Raw genomic sequence first — 13,316 nt, forward strand, 5'->3', positions numbered from 1 at the left:
GGAGCATATGAAGCTTTCTCTCGCTGCTGCATCTTGACCTTGACTTTACAGCTTTAGCAAAGGCTACTTGCATGCACAGGGCAGCTATTGTCCGCAGCCAAGTCCTGCTTTCTTTTGACATTAAGGGAGTAAAAGGACACCTGATAGAGTCCCTTCTCATCCCCAATGTTTCTGTCCTGCTTTCTCCTTTGCAAATATTTTTGTACAGACTTTTTTTTTCCTCAGGTCAGGCTTACAGAATCTTCCTTTATTTTTTTTCTCTCTGTTGTTCCTACCCCCCCCCTTTTCCCTGAACACACGCACATGCACGCGCGCACGCAGACACACACGCGCACACATACACACACAGAGGAAAATCTATATGTGTCAGACATTCAGCAAGGGAAAGACAAAGGCACTGAGTTAATTACCCATCATTTACTGCTGCTGAGAAGAACAGATGGTAGCAGGCGATATGTAAATGGCAAGGGGCAGTGAATTATTCGATTTTTTTAGATTAATCGTCGATGACAAAGGAAGTGATTACAAGCTGTGACATTTATACAAATGTATAAAGTACATAATGCTAGAAAAAAAGAGCTTAATATTATTATGAGGATGTCAGGCATGTGAACACCATTGTCATAATACAAAGCAACACATTTTGTGAGATCCAAGGATCTGCTTTTCTTTCATTTGCAAACTTTAGTAAGTCCTAGCCTCTGGAAATATAAATTTCCCAAAACGAATCCATGCTTGACAATCAAGAAAAAAAAAAAAAAGAAATGTTTGGGTGCTTTTGCATATTTCCCACAATGCAGAACATTGCCTAGTCTGAACAGTAGAGCTTGCAAAGGATGAAGCTGGTGTTGAACCAGTGTGTAGAACTGTAAAATAGAAAAATGTGCTAATAAAATACATAGACAGGAAATGGAAAATATAAAGAAAAGTGATGTTTAAGCTGGCAGGCCCTCTGTGAGGACAGGAGGGCAAAAAGTGAGGTGAAAGTGAAGACAGAAGTGAGTACTGTTTGTTTACTGCTTGGCTGAAAAATAACTATTTTAGAGACTTTGAAGGTCAGAATAACATAATTTCCAGGCCAGGCCTTGCTGTTTTTACACAAACACCCAACCTGCTTATCCTCAAGGTAGTCTACTGTATTTTCTGCTCCATAAATGATTAATTGGTACAAGAGGAAAACAGATGCTTTCTTTTGCAGATCATAGAAACCGCTCCATCATCAAAATGTCTTCAATCACCTAATTATTAAATCTATATGGTGCTAATAATACAGATAGGAGAAGTCAGTGAGCCACAGATTTTGTTCCCTGTGAAGCACCCCAATCTACTCACTGTACCTTTGTTTCACATCTTGCAGTGAGCTACTCTCTGCAACATCAGCAAGGGAAATAGAAGGGAGAGTTTGGGGGTAAGCCTATTTATCCGCCTCAGAAATACTTTCCAATCAAGCAAGGCAAAACATCACCAAAATTACTGTGAAACACTCCACTGTTATGCATGCTTTGTTGAATACAGAGGGGTGAAGGAGGGACAGAATAACATTATATTAGTCAGCAGCGCCAGGTAGCGCATTTAAATCTAGCAATCCATTCTGTATGAATATTGTTTCAGGAATAAAGTGCTGGCTGAACCAATCTGCCCTGAAGAAAAAGAAGGATAAAACGGTGTAGCGCACCAGTATTTTCAGTGTGGTGTTACTGGAAGCCAGATACTCAAGATAAGCCACATGAGCTGAGTTATTGGTTTCTAAGATGTTTTCCTTTTTTTTCCCCTCTAGTTAATGTTACCTTCATGAAATGCAATTAATGCAATAATATAGCTTCTACTCTGTTCAGAGGTGCACATGCAAGGTTGGTTAGTATATTTGTCTTTCTCTGGACAAACATAGCATGGACCCCAGAATAAAAATGCATGAGCAGTTAGTGAAATAATCGAGCTGTATCCATTTCTCCTGACTGCAAAGACTAAACTGAAAGACTCCCAGATCAGTTCACATTGCATATAACATCCTTCCGTAGGAGGGGGGAATTATGAGTTAAAGTCACAACCTGGGGGTGGGGAAAGGCAGTCATTTTTCTCTTACAAGGCTAGAAAGCAGAACAAGATTCTCCCTGAAAATTAAAGAAAAGGAAAACATCCTTCCTATAGAGGAACAATGAATGAGCCATGACTGTAAAAATATCTAGGTGAGTGTCAATGGCTGTATTTCTTAGCCCTCCCCAGACAAGATGAAAAGGTTTCAGTAAGAATACCCTCACTCCCTCCTCCCCCACCTCTTTTTTTTAAACAAAGGATGGATGATTTATGACATGGGCATAAGCATATACAGCTTTCTTAGACCTATAGATTCATATTTATGAGTTTTTTTTTGTCATAGGTAGACCATACGTTACCGCAGTCTTTCCATTATTAAAGTGTTAATGCATTCCAAAGGACAAAAAGCAACATCTACAGGGAAACATATGTTTTTATTTGGAGAAAATGGCTGAATCTGAATCCACACCATATCTAGCTATCTATTTATACATATTCCTGTGACACAACAAATTCATGAGAGAAGAGAAAATAAAATATCCATGTATTTCTACAGCTTTCCACTGCTTTGGAGATACCTATTTATGAAAACCACAGGTAGTCATTATTTATAGTCCTGATCTTTTTGTCCTTTTATTTTTTTTTACTAAAACAAAGATGAAATTGGAATTGATTTTTGGAGGGACATTTATACTGAAAGCAGGATAATTTTATATTTTTCCAAGTTGAAGTCTGTATTCATTACTAGGAAAAAATGTAAGAACAGCAAGCTAAAGTATTTGCATTTGTGGCCCATATTTATTTTACAAGAAGGTTGTCACTGCACCATTGCATGAAAATGGAATTTGAACTATGTTTGCACAATAAAATGAACTTCAATGCACTCTGTTCATACACATTGAAATTGTACACTGGATATATATTTTTCTTGTGTATGTATGTAAACACACATTTATATAGACAGTGGTTTTTGCTTGGTTAGCTCTATAGCTTGTGTCTTAAGAAGGCAAGCACACCTAAAAATCACAGCCTTCCACTGAGAAGATAGATACACATATAATATTTATATGCAAACGTGTATGTTAGCCATCATGCATGTATAAACACGTTTGTTAGTACTGTTTTCCTTTTTTCGATTCAGTGCTGTCCACATTAAAATAGCTGTGAATTTCATTTGCTGTGCATTATAGAACATATACATTTCAGTTTAGCTAACCTGTGAAAGCTTGAATATGCTATATGACTAGCATCTTTCCAGTCACTGAGAAATGGATAAAAAATTAATAGTACAATAGGAAGGCCTATTGTGGCAGTGAAGAGGTGAGTCAAGGTATCAAGACAGTGTTTAGTGAGAGATATCAGGCACTAGGTAGCAGTTAAACACCCAAGTAAGACTCTAGGTTATTTTTCAGTTTATTGTATGGCTTCCTACAGCTGAGCCAATAATATGTTCCATCTTAATAGGGATATACTAGAAACACTAGCTAGTTAGGAAAGCAAATATTTTCCTTTAAGTCACTTTCATGTTTATTAACATGAATTTTCATTTTTCCATTAACATGCATATCTATCTTTGTGTATTATGCTTAAAACACACATCATAAGAGAAAACATTACTAAAAAATACATTTGGTAAAGCACATATAGATATATCATTTTATTTTTGGTAGGCTTTAAGCATTGCAAGTCATTTAAAATTATCACATTACTAATATCTTCCTATTCCTAAAATACCTCACAGCATTCTGTACTGTGCCTTTCCAAAAGCAGATAAGCAAGTCAGCCAGCATTATTATTCCAAAAATACCAAAACAAAGCAGCAACAAGATAAACACTTAAGCGATGTCCCTTTAAGCATTTCTTTCAATTCACTTCGGCTGACTCCACTTTTATATAGGTTATAGGATTTACTATAGCAAACTAACAACCCTCTCCTTACCCCCTAAAAAAGTGTACTTCTCCTGTCTTTGTGACTTAAATCAAACAAATAGAGCCCTCTATTGGTAAAATTTCAGATAGCTACAGATGTTTCTTTGTGGCATAAGGAGGCAATACTTGTCACAGCCTATGCCATCATATTCCAGCTGAAGTTAATGGCTGATGTTTTTGGACTTAGCATTAGCAAAGGACCCTGAGAGAAATGATCTGCCTTATTCCCCAGGTATTAAATTTCTCTTTTTTTTTTTCTTAATGCAATAGCACTACACAAAGTGGTTATTGTGAAACTTGAGCACATCAACCGCACAAACCCATAACGTGTCTAATAGCACTTTGTTCCCTTCAAAAACATTTCAGTATCTGGAAAGGACACAAAAATACTGCACCTGGCCCTGATTCAATATTTCTGCTTTGACAAGTACAGGATTTTGACTCAACTTTCAGAAGCTATTTGGGACATCATTTCCTGTTCAGTCCTACAAATTAATTAAAACCTTGGGTACATTATAATTAAGGGGCCTAAGGTCAGCTTACCTCAGCAACCTAAAAATGTGTTACTTTATTCACTAATGTAGGAGAGAGTATATCAGGGGTGGAAGTTATTTCTTCAAAGAAATGCAAAGACCTAAAACCAGAAACTCTTTACAGAGGGAGGACTCTTAGAGACTTCAGAGAGATTTTTCTCAGGTCAAACAGCCAAAGTTAAAAAACATTGATTAGTCCTTATGATTTGGCTGAGAATTAATCTCTCTCAGCTGAATTCCTGACAAAACAGCTGCTTATAGCCACATGGATCCAAGTACCTAAGGTGTTACTGACTTCATGAAGCCCTTCATGGGGCAAGCAGGAGGGAGGAAGAGACTTTGCAGGAAGATAGACTGCAATAAATATCTGTTTCTTTGATGAGTTAATTGTCCATATTTTGGCTTCAATGTAGCGAGAATTCATGACCCCTTAGCTATTTATGTATTTACATAGATTCATTAACATTAGCACTTTGTGATTATTAAGTGGATGTATTTATTGTTTTATTATTAAGGAAGGCACTGGCTTATCTGAGGTAGAAAATTTATCATTTCTATTTTGCATATGGAGAACCAAAGTGAAAAAGCAGATTAGGCTGCCACTGAAGCGATCTGTGAGTCCACAGCATGGCAAGACATGTCCCCAGTCATTGCAAATGGGACCACATATTTTTACCTAGAGTATTGAGTGAAAGGAGGTTGGTGCACACAAATGACTAACCCAGATATCGAGATGGGGCATGATGAGATCCAGAACACAAGCTGAAAAGCTCAAAGTCCTGCGGGGTCTCACAGCTGAGATGCAGCCTAACATCAGGGTCACAAGGGAAGTCTGTAGCTGATGCAACTCCTGAAAACAGATGAAGTCTGGTGCTTCCAACTGTTTGGAACCCACATGGCCTCTGGCTCCTTCTGTCAGTCCCACATGTTCTTGTTCTGACTGACTCCAGGACCGTTCTGAAAGTCAACATCATTTCTTCCAGCTGTGCTTGAAGTTCACCTGATACGTGGAGGTAGGTACTGATCCCAACCTGGAGCTGCACAGGAAATATTAAACCAGCAGCAAACTCATCCATCTTCATGTCTCCATGGGTCGTTCTTTCCTTCTTTCATAACACTTGTGCATCAACCTTACCTTTATGGCCAAACTATGGTCCCTCACCTGTTTTCTCCATGCCTGTTGCTTTTACTCTTCTTTCTGTGGGCAAGAAAAGCTGAAAACATTGCATGTTTCTAAATGTAAAAAGTATGTCCAAATATTTCTTTATTGCAAAGGTGCAGAAATGTATTGGGATTTTGTTTGGTTGGGTTGTTGTTTTGTTTTTAACTTCTAAACTCAAATGAACTGAAAAAACTAAAATAAGCTGTGGGTGCTCAATACAGTAGATGCACAAATAAAGCTTCCTTTCAAGTTAAATTAGGGTTGTTGCATTTCCAGTGCCTTCTAATCACCCTTTTGTGTGACACAATGGTAAACTAGTTCTGGAAGGTGTTTGGGAGGCCCTGGGGTCTACCTGAAAATGTGACACTGTCAAAACACAGGAAGTCCTTCACTGGAGATTTTCTGCCCTCATTCCCTAACAATTTACGAACATCCCGGTGTGTTCTGCATACCAGGCATCTCTGTGAAGTAGTGTAACTCAGTGGGAATTATTTAAATCCTATTGCAGAAAGACAAGGCCCTGGCATGATTCTGTCTGAGTTCTTGGGTATCTCTGTAAGCACTACCTAAGAAAGTGCTGAGGGGAAAGGTAGAAATGAGAAAAGTCCTTGTGAACCTGCTGCAACAAATTACTCTACTAATTTGCTTATCAAGTCTTGCAAGCACTGTTTCAGTATAAGCAGGTTTCTGTGCATTTCTCTGGGCATAGGATCTCCATGCTCTGCTTGGGAGCACAATGGATAGGACCAAAATGGGAGAGAACAGGAGCCTAACTGATGTGTCTCATTTCATTTTTCCTCTTTCTTTTACATGCTGTTTATTGATTTTCCTTTCTACATTTTCCAGACAACACAATGGCCTTTAAACCACCTAAAGCCTTGGAAAAGCGTTTTGTTTTGGTTTGTTTTTTTATTTCACAAATCTTTCTTATTTAACTAGGTACAGCAGCATAATTTTTTAACTCTCTTGAGCAGAAGTGATGACTTTCTAAAAATGATGTTACTCCACGATTAAACAGTAGAAAATGCCACTGTGTTAAAAACAGCTTGCCTCACACCCTGAAGCTCTTGATGCTATAAATAACGGAAGCTGGCAGCCTGCAACTCGCCATCTTCCACTGCACCGTAGTGCTGCTGAGGGATGCAATTGCTGCATTCACCTGAGGAGAGAGTATTCTGGTGTCTCTTCAGTGTCTACTGAGAAAGGGCTTCTCAATTGGCTGATTTTTGCCCTGTTAGGAAAATTACAGCTGTCCTTGTTAAATCTCTTCCCTTCTTTCTTGCCCAGAGCGGCACAGGTAACAAGTTTGGATACATACAGCGTGGGTGTGACTGCTAAAAAAATGCAGTAACAATGACATTAAAGCGAAGGCAGTTTCGTATCTCCAGTCTTACAGGGAGAAAATAGCAGGAATAAAAATATATCAAGGCAAACACTGCATATAATCTGAGGTTTGTAATGCGCAAGAAAAATAATTTTTAAAAATAATTGTGGGACACAACCTTACACAGGAAGGTACTAAAATTATTTGGACAAGTTTTGACTGTGTGTGTAGTTTATAAACTTATTTTAGCCTGTGGAAAAGAAAGGAAATGTGAAGCCCATGTTGCAAGGTCGCACCCATCCTGAGGTAAAGTAAAAAAGAAGATGTTGCCATGTTGCCCAGGAAGGTGATGTGGAACAAAGAAAGATTAAATCAAGTCACCTGGATGAGGTGTGTGCTCAGATCTCACCTCTCTCTGAATGAAGGAAGGCTCACGCGCTTCAGCGGCCATGACCCTTTCACTCAGACATTACCAGCAGGGTGCCAAGAACTGGGACAAAGATATGGAGTGGCTGGGAAGATGCATCGCTAATCCTCACCAAATATGAGCAGAAAGGTCCTTGAAGCAGAGCCTGCTGACACCTCCTTCTAAGAGAGCCCTGACCCCTGCCATCGCTCCATTTGTTCGCAAGGGGTTATAGTGCTGCTCTGCTGCCCTCCTCTTCCACACACAGCCTGGTGGCATGGGCATGCTGGTACCTTTCCTTCTTCCAGGCTGGGAGTATAACCACCCTCAGAAGGATCAGTCACATCAGTGTCAACACAATCCAGCAAGAGACAAAGCTTCGTTGAGCACAGTTTACTGGAGAGTAAAGGAAAATTCCTTTTACTAAGCACAGTGACAAAGCACTGGGCAGAGGCAGCAAGCAAGCTGCAGAGCCCTTGCTTGTGACACCACAGCAGCAGCAATTCGGCTCAGCCCCTCTGCACCTCCCTACGGCTTTCCCTGTCAGGGTCATGCTGCAAAACATGGCTGCGTCCAAGAAAGGAGAGGGGCAGGCAGGAAACCACAGCTGAATTCCCCACGGATCTCAGGCAGTTTATAATTGCCTGGTGGTAGGTAGGTTCTTCAACGGTGTGCATGTTGCTTAAAGGTCAGTGCACATTCTCCTTAAAATTTCAGGGCATATTTGTGCTCTACTGCATGCTTTTTATTTCCCTCAGAAACTGTACAGGGGAAGTAGAGCTCATTTTAGGCTCTAGGAGCATTGCCTGCACTAGGAATGCTTAATTATTTTCTTTTTCTCAGACTGGTTAATTTTCATTTCCAGTCTTCCCAAGCTTTGGGGAACCTTCTGTTCAGATAAGGTGAGCGGGTACCAAGCTGGCAATTTTTACCTGCTGCTTTTACTGATTTAGATTGAAATCAACACTGCTTTAACATGCTTCTGCAGTTAATATACGGCACTGAGCTGAGGAGCAAAGTGAAGGGCAATGACCAAGTCACCTTCCAGTTTAATAATCTATTCGGATAAGGCTAAAAGCAAACCGTGGTTATGACTGTAAGCAGTGATGTCCTCAGAGCCAGAGATGTTATTATGTACTTGTGATCAATATATGTTACAAAGCAATGTAATTTTTTTCTGCTTTAACCTCTGGAAGGTTTAGGTCTCCAAAACACTAAAATAAGTCCCAATATTGACAATTACAGGTTCTAAATTCTTTACCTGATACAGCTACAATATGAATGCCATAAAGCCTAAAATACAAATTATCAACAAGCTGAAATATGCAGAAAAAGGACATGAAATATGATCACAAAGGATAGTCCTGAATCAGAGCTTACAGCAGATACAACCTAGCATTACCTTGAAGGTTGGGAAGTGTAGTAGTCTGAAAAGCTATTTCAAGTGACTTTATGGTTCACAAAAGATTTTAGGCAATTAACTCTAGACTCTCTCACCTTCTAATTTTCCATAGAAACTATTCATGTTTAACCATTAATGCACCCAAAGCTGAAAATAATTATATTAACCCTAGCAAATGGATGTTTATAGCAACATTTTTATCTTAAATGTTCTTTTGTACACTGACACCTAAAGACAATCCAGCAGAGGCACGAGTAGTTTCTTTGTATTGTCTTTGATGATCTCCTTCTAGCCCACATCTTTCTTATTTCCAAAACCTGTCCTTTTTCCCTGCTTCCAGCTTTCACTCAGAAAGCACCACATATTCCAGCATTCTGCAGTTTTCCTGCTTCTTAATGAGGAGCACAAACCATTTATCCCCATTAGCTCTTTCTACAGTTTCCATCAGTAAGTTTCAGACAGACTGAAATGCTCTAAATCCCTTTGCCGATTCCCTAAATTATCCAGTGCCAACTTTTTTCTGTCTCTAACTTTGTTTTTCTCTTTGGTACTAGTTGATAATTTTATGGCCACATACAGAGCCAGGTCTGGAAGAAGCAAGAAACAATAAAAAAGTAGATCCAAAGAATATAAAGAATATTTATAAAGCTATGATGTTTCAAACTGCTTAGACTAGTTTCTGGTAAATAAATCATGTTCTTTTTCTTAAGACAGTGTTGCGATAAATTAAAGCTATTACTATGTAACTACTTATATCACATTCCTATAAAATTCAATTGTCACTTGCAAAGTAATATTTATCCTCTTTTATTTTATGCTGTCAAAGAGACTTAAGTAAAGGCTGTAGTGCTTTAAATTCCAGCTTTTAGTTTGGGAAAATACCAGCAAAAAGACAAATAGAGTTCAGTCAGACTGCAGATATGAGTGTCTCGAGTGCCCAGGTGAGCTGTGCTGCTCCATCTGCACTGTGCTCTCTGTGCCAGGCTGCTTGGCAGGGAAAAGGAACGGACAGGACCCTGCTGTCCAAGCATTGCAGAAGACATGAATCTTGTCAATTTTGGATTTGATTCCCTGCCAGTTATCAAGCAGGCAGCCAGCAAACTGCAGCACACCACACAGCAAAGCGCACACCAGAGTTTCTGTGCCCCACCGCCCTCCCCGGGATGGCACTTGTTAAGGCATTTCTGCAGGCTCCCTGTCTCTAGGTACTACAGAGACCAACACCAATTAACGGAGTTGACTGGTTTTGCACCAGCTGAAACACAAGCCTATGTTTATATACAGCGTAGTTTAGAGCAGCTTTAACTCGTGAATCAAAATGAAATCTTTCTCTGGACAAGATTATAGGAGCTATAAGCTGGCTTCACAAGGGTTAAATTTCTTTGTATTCCTGTTACTTTAAGGTACCAAACTCCCACATTTCTTATTGTATTCTCGAGGGTTTTAATCACTTCCAAGAGATTTTATCACAATATTTTTCATGTTAGTGAGGACTGCAGTCATATTCAAAGCAAACTGTGGTGGTCAACAGGGAAAACACTTAAAATAAAGATTTCTCTGTTACCAACTCATTTTTTTTTTTCTGGATTAAATTCATATTTTGTACCTAGTGAAGACACGTTATTTAGTTTTCTCTTAAAATTCTTCCTTTAAGCATCATGATTCCCTAAAGTGTCTCTTTCTCTTTGCTTCTCTGATTTTCTTGTATTCCTTCAGTTTCATTCTATTCTTTATCTTATCCACTCCTATTTCTTCCAGTCAAGATATGAATCAATAACTAGAGACTTCCAAAATGATAGAAAAATGTTTTTAAAGGAAAAAGATAAAATATCTTACTGATATAATTTACAGATTATATTCAGCCAGTTCCATCAACTTGCAATCAATGATTCACAAGTATGAGACTTTGCACTTAAGTTTATCTTAATGTGGATAAAACCAGAGACCTGAACTGTAACACTTTTATAACATCTAGAGAGTATGGATTCTCTGGAGGTCTCCATAAGGGGCCATGAAAAGCTTAGACTTGCTTGTGGAGTTGACCAGACTATTGTGCCTCTCCTCTCAGATTAATTTAGTCAGGCCCTAGTGATCTCCAGAGCTGCTATCAAAATGGTCAGGGATCAGGAATTCAAGCCTTGGTAACCCTACAGCCAGTTCAGAAATCTGGTCCCTAGCAGCTCAGCAGCAGCAACAGCTGACAGCACTTCACCCTTGTGCTTTGTCCTATCCTTGGCTCCAGATAGGATGCTGTGCCTACTTCATACAAGAAGCAGCACTTTCAAGGTAATTTATGAGAGTTACCTAGGGTACCTGAAGACTTGGATACATGACCACATTAGAGTTTACTAGCCCATTGTTTGTTGGCTGAGCTACTGTAATCACTGGTAGATGACTGTGTGCATACTGTTAGCCCATCCCAGGTGTAAAGTAAATGTGACTTAATTGAAGCCTTTGGATTTAAAGTTAATTGAAAGAGGTTAATGCTAAGCCATATTATCTCACAACTGGAACAGGCCAAGAACGGAAAATTACTATAGCTCAGCAGATGGGGAACAACTTAGTAAACTCTGGTAATTTCATTTTGTTCTCAACTCTATCTGGCCCAATGAATATCATGACTTACAGCAGCTACAGTCCACTAGACTGAGGAAATCTCTGCAGTGGAAAAAGTTTCATAAGAAAAGCTGGACGACTAACGGTTTATGCACTTTCAGTTTGTTTCTGCAGAACTCCAGAGCTGCACAACCTTACACAATCAAGGTACAATTCTAACTTCTGAAAACAAAGCTTATCCATGTATCTCAAAAAAGACACTTGAACTAGTGCCAGCACCTGTTAAGAAAAGTATAGCCCAGATACCCCTCCCAGTCCTGTTAAAAAAGATCTAGTTTGAGATTTGAGCACTTTTACTTTCTCTCTAGTAGAACTAGTGACATAATTCATCATAGAAGCATGTATGTTTCTGGGAAACATTGGTTTGCTACCTCTTGGTTAGAGTCTAAAGCTATATTATTATGATGCTGCAATGTGAGCAATAGTTTAATTCCTGGCTTTTGTCCTGTCCTCACATGCAACATCAAAACAAGCTTAATGTAATTTTAAAGATCACAATCTAAACAAGAAGATTTAAAATTATGCCCAAGTTGACCTCATATGCCAGGAAGATAAGGAGAAAGTGTGATTTAATCGACTGGCAGATCTTTAAAATATTTGTTCAGCACTTTTCTCTAATCAAATCTACCAGCAGCAGAGGAATTAAAGTAAAAGCTATCTGTACAGATATATATCATCTTGCTTATCCATATTTTCATGAAAAAAATGACACTATGAGCAAACTTCAGATTTTGTGAAAACTTAAAATGTTAGAAACATCAAAACTAAAAAGACCTTACTATCATCATCCAGCATCACTGTGTAAGCCAAGTGGTTTTGTTGGCACATAGACATGTCAGAGGTCCTCCAAGAGGAGAGGGTATCCTGTCTGAGGAAGCAGTTTAGGGGAAATCAGGCTTGTTTAGGTTTCTCCTGTCTTCCTCTGAGAGAAACTGCGGTGCACCATTAAGCCTGTTAGCAGGGGATGGGTTGCATGCCTTCTTCCTACCAACAGTAAATAAATGGGGCTCTTTTGTTCAGTCATTTTCCTCAGGCTGTCATTTTTCCTGGGGACTGTGACCATTTGCAGTGTCCTGACATGAAGATCACACAAGGAAATAAAACCGTGCATTTGAATTTTGTGTTTCATTGGGTCTCATTAGGAACCTCAGAGGGGTTTGTTGTCTTTAAAGTTCTGGCTCGTGAAATCATCCCAACTGAAGCTACATACACAAAATTTGGGTTTGATACTCAAGAACAGGCACAAGGAAAGTTTTCATCTCTCCTGTGCTGTTAGAAAAGTCATGTGCAAGCTGGGGATCACTATTGCTTCCCAACTCCTGGCTGCTCTTTCAGTCCTGACATAAACACAGGAGGGAAGAAACATGTAGACTTTTCATTGCCTCCTTAAAATCCATACACTCACTGTATGGCAATGCAGAGAGGGGGAAAGACTGACAGGCATGTTTTTAGATAGGAAACAAAAGCAGGCTTCAAAGAGCCTACAATATTTCTTAATTAATAAGGGATCAGAAGGAGATAATTAAATCATGCCTATTCCAAATAGAGAAAATTGCTTTGCTCTTTTTCCTGTGCTGCTACACAGCAAAGTCTTGAATTTTCCAGTTCCTCCAAAAAAAAAAGTGCTCTGCACCTTTTCAAATTACTTTGTTTTTCACAGTCATAATTAAGTGCCAGTTAAGAAGCAAAGAAAACTTTTCATATTTTAAAGTTTAAGCTTTAGTTATCCAGGAAAAGTTTTCATCAGTGGTTTTGAAAAACTAGAAGGCCATATCAAAGTAACTAGGAACTGACAGATACATTCTGGCTGTCCACACAAAAATAAGGTACACTTCTCTTTGCTTTACAGAGAAGTTAAATATGTTCAGATGCAGTTCTCCGTGGTATTGAGTGCTTTCACATGGAGGCAA

This window comes from Pezoporus flaviventris, unplaced genomic scaffold (assembly GCF_033815535.1).
Source record: "Pezoporus flaviventris isolate CSIRO_AGI_PZ_B2104156 unplaced genomic scaffold, CSIRO_AGI_Pfla_v1 ptg000007l, whole genome shotgun sequence".
In the NCBI taxonomy this organism is placed as follows: Eukaryota; Metazoa; Chordata; class Aves; order Psittaciformes; family Psittacidae; genus Pezoporus; species Pezoporus flaviventris.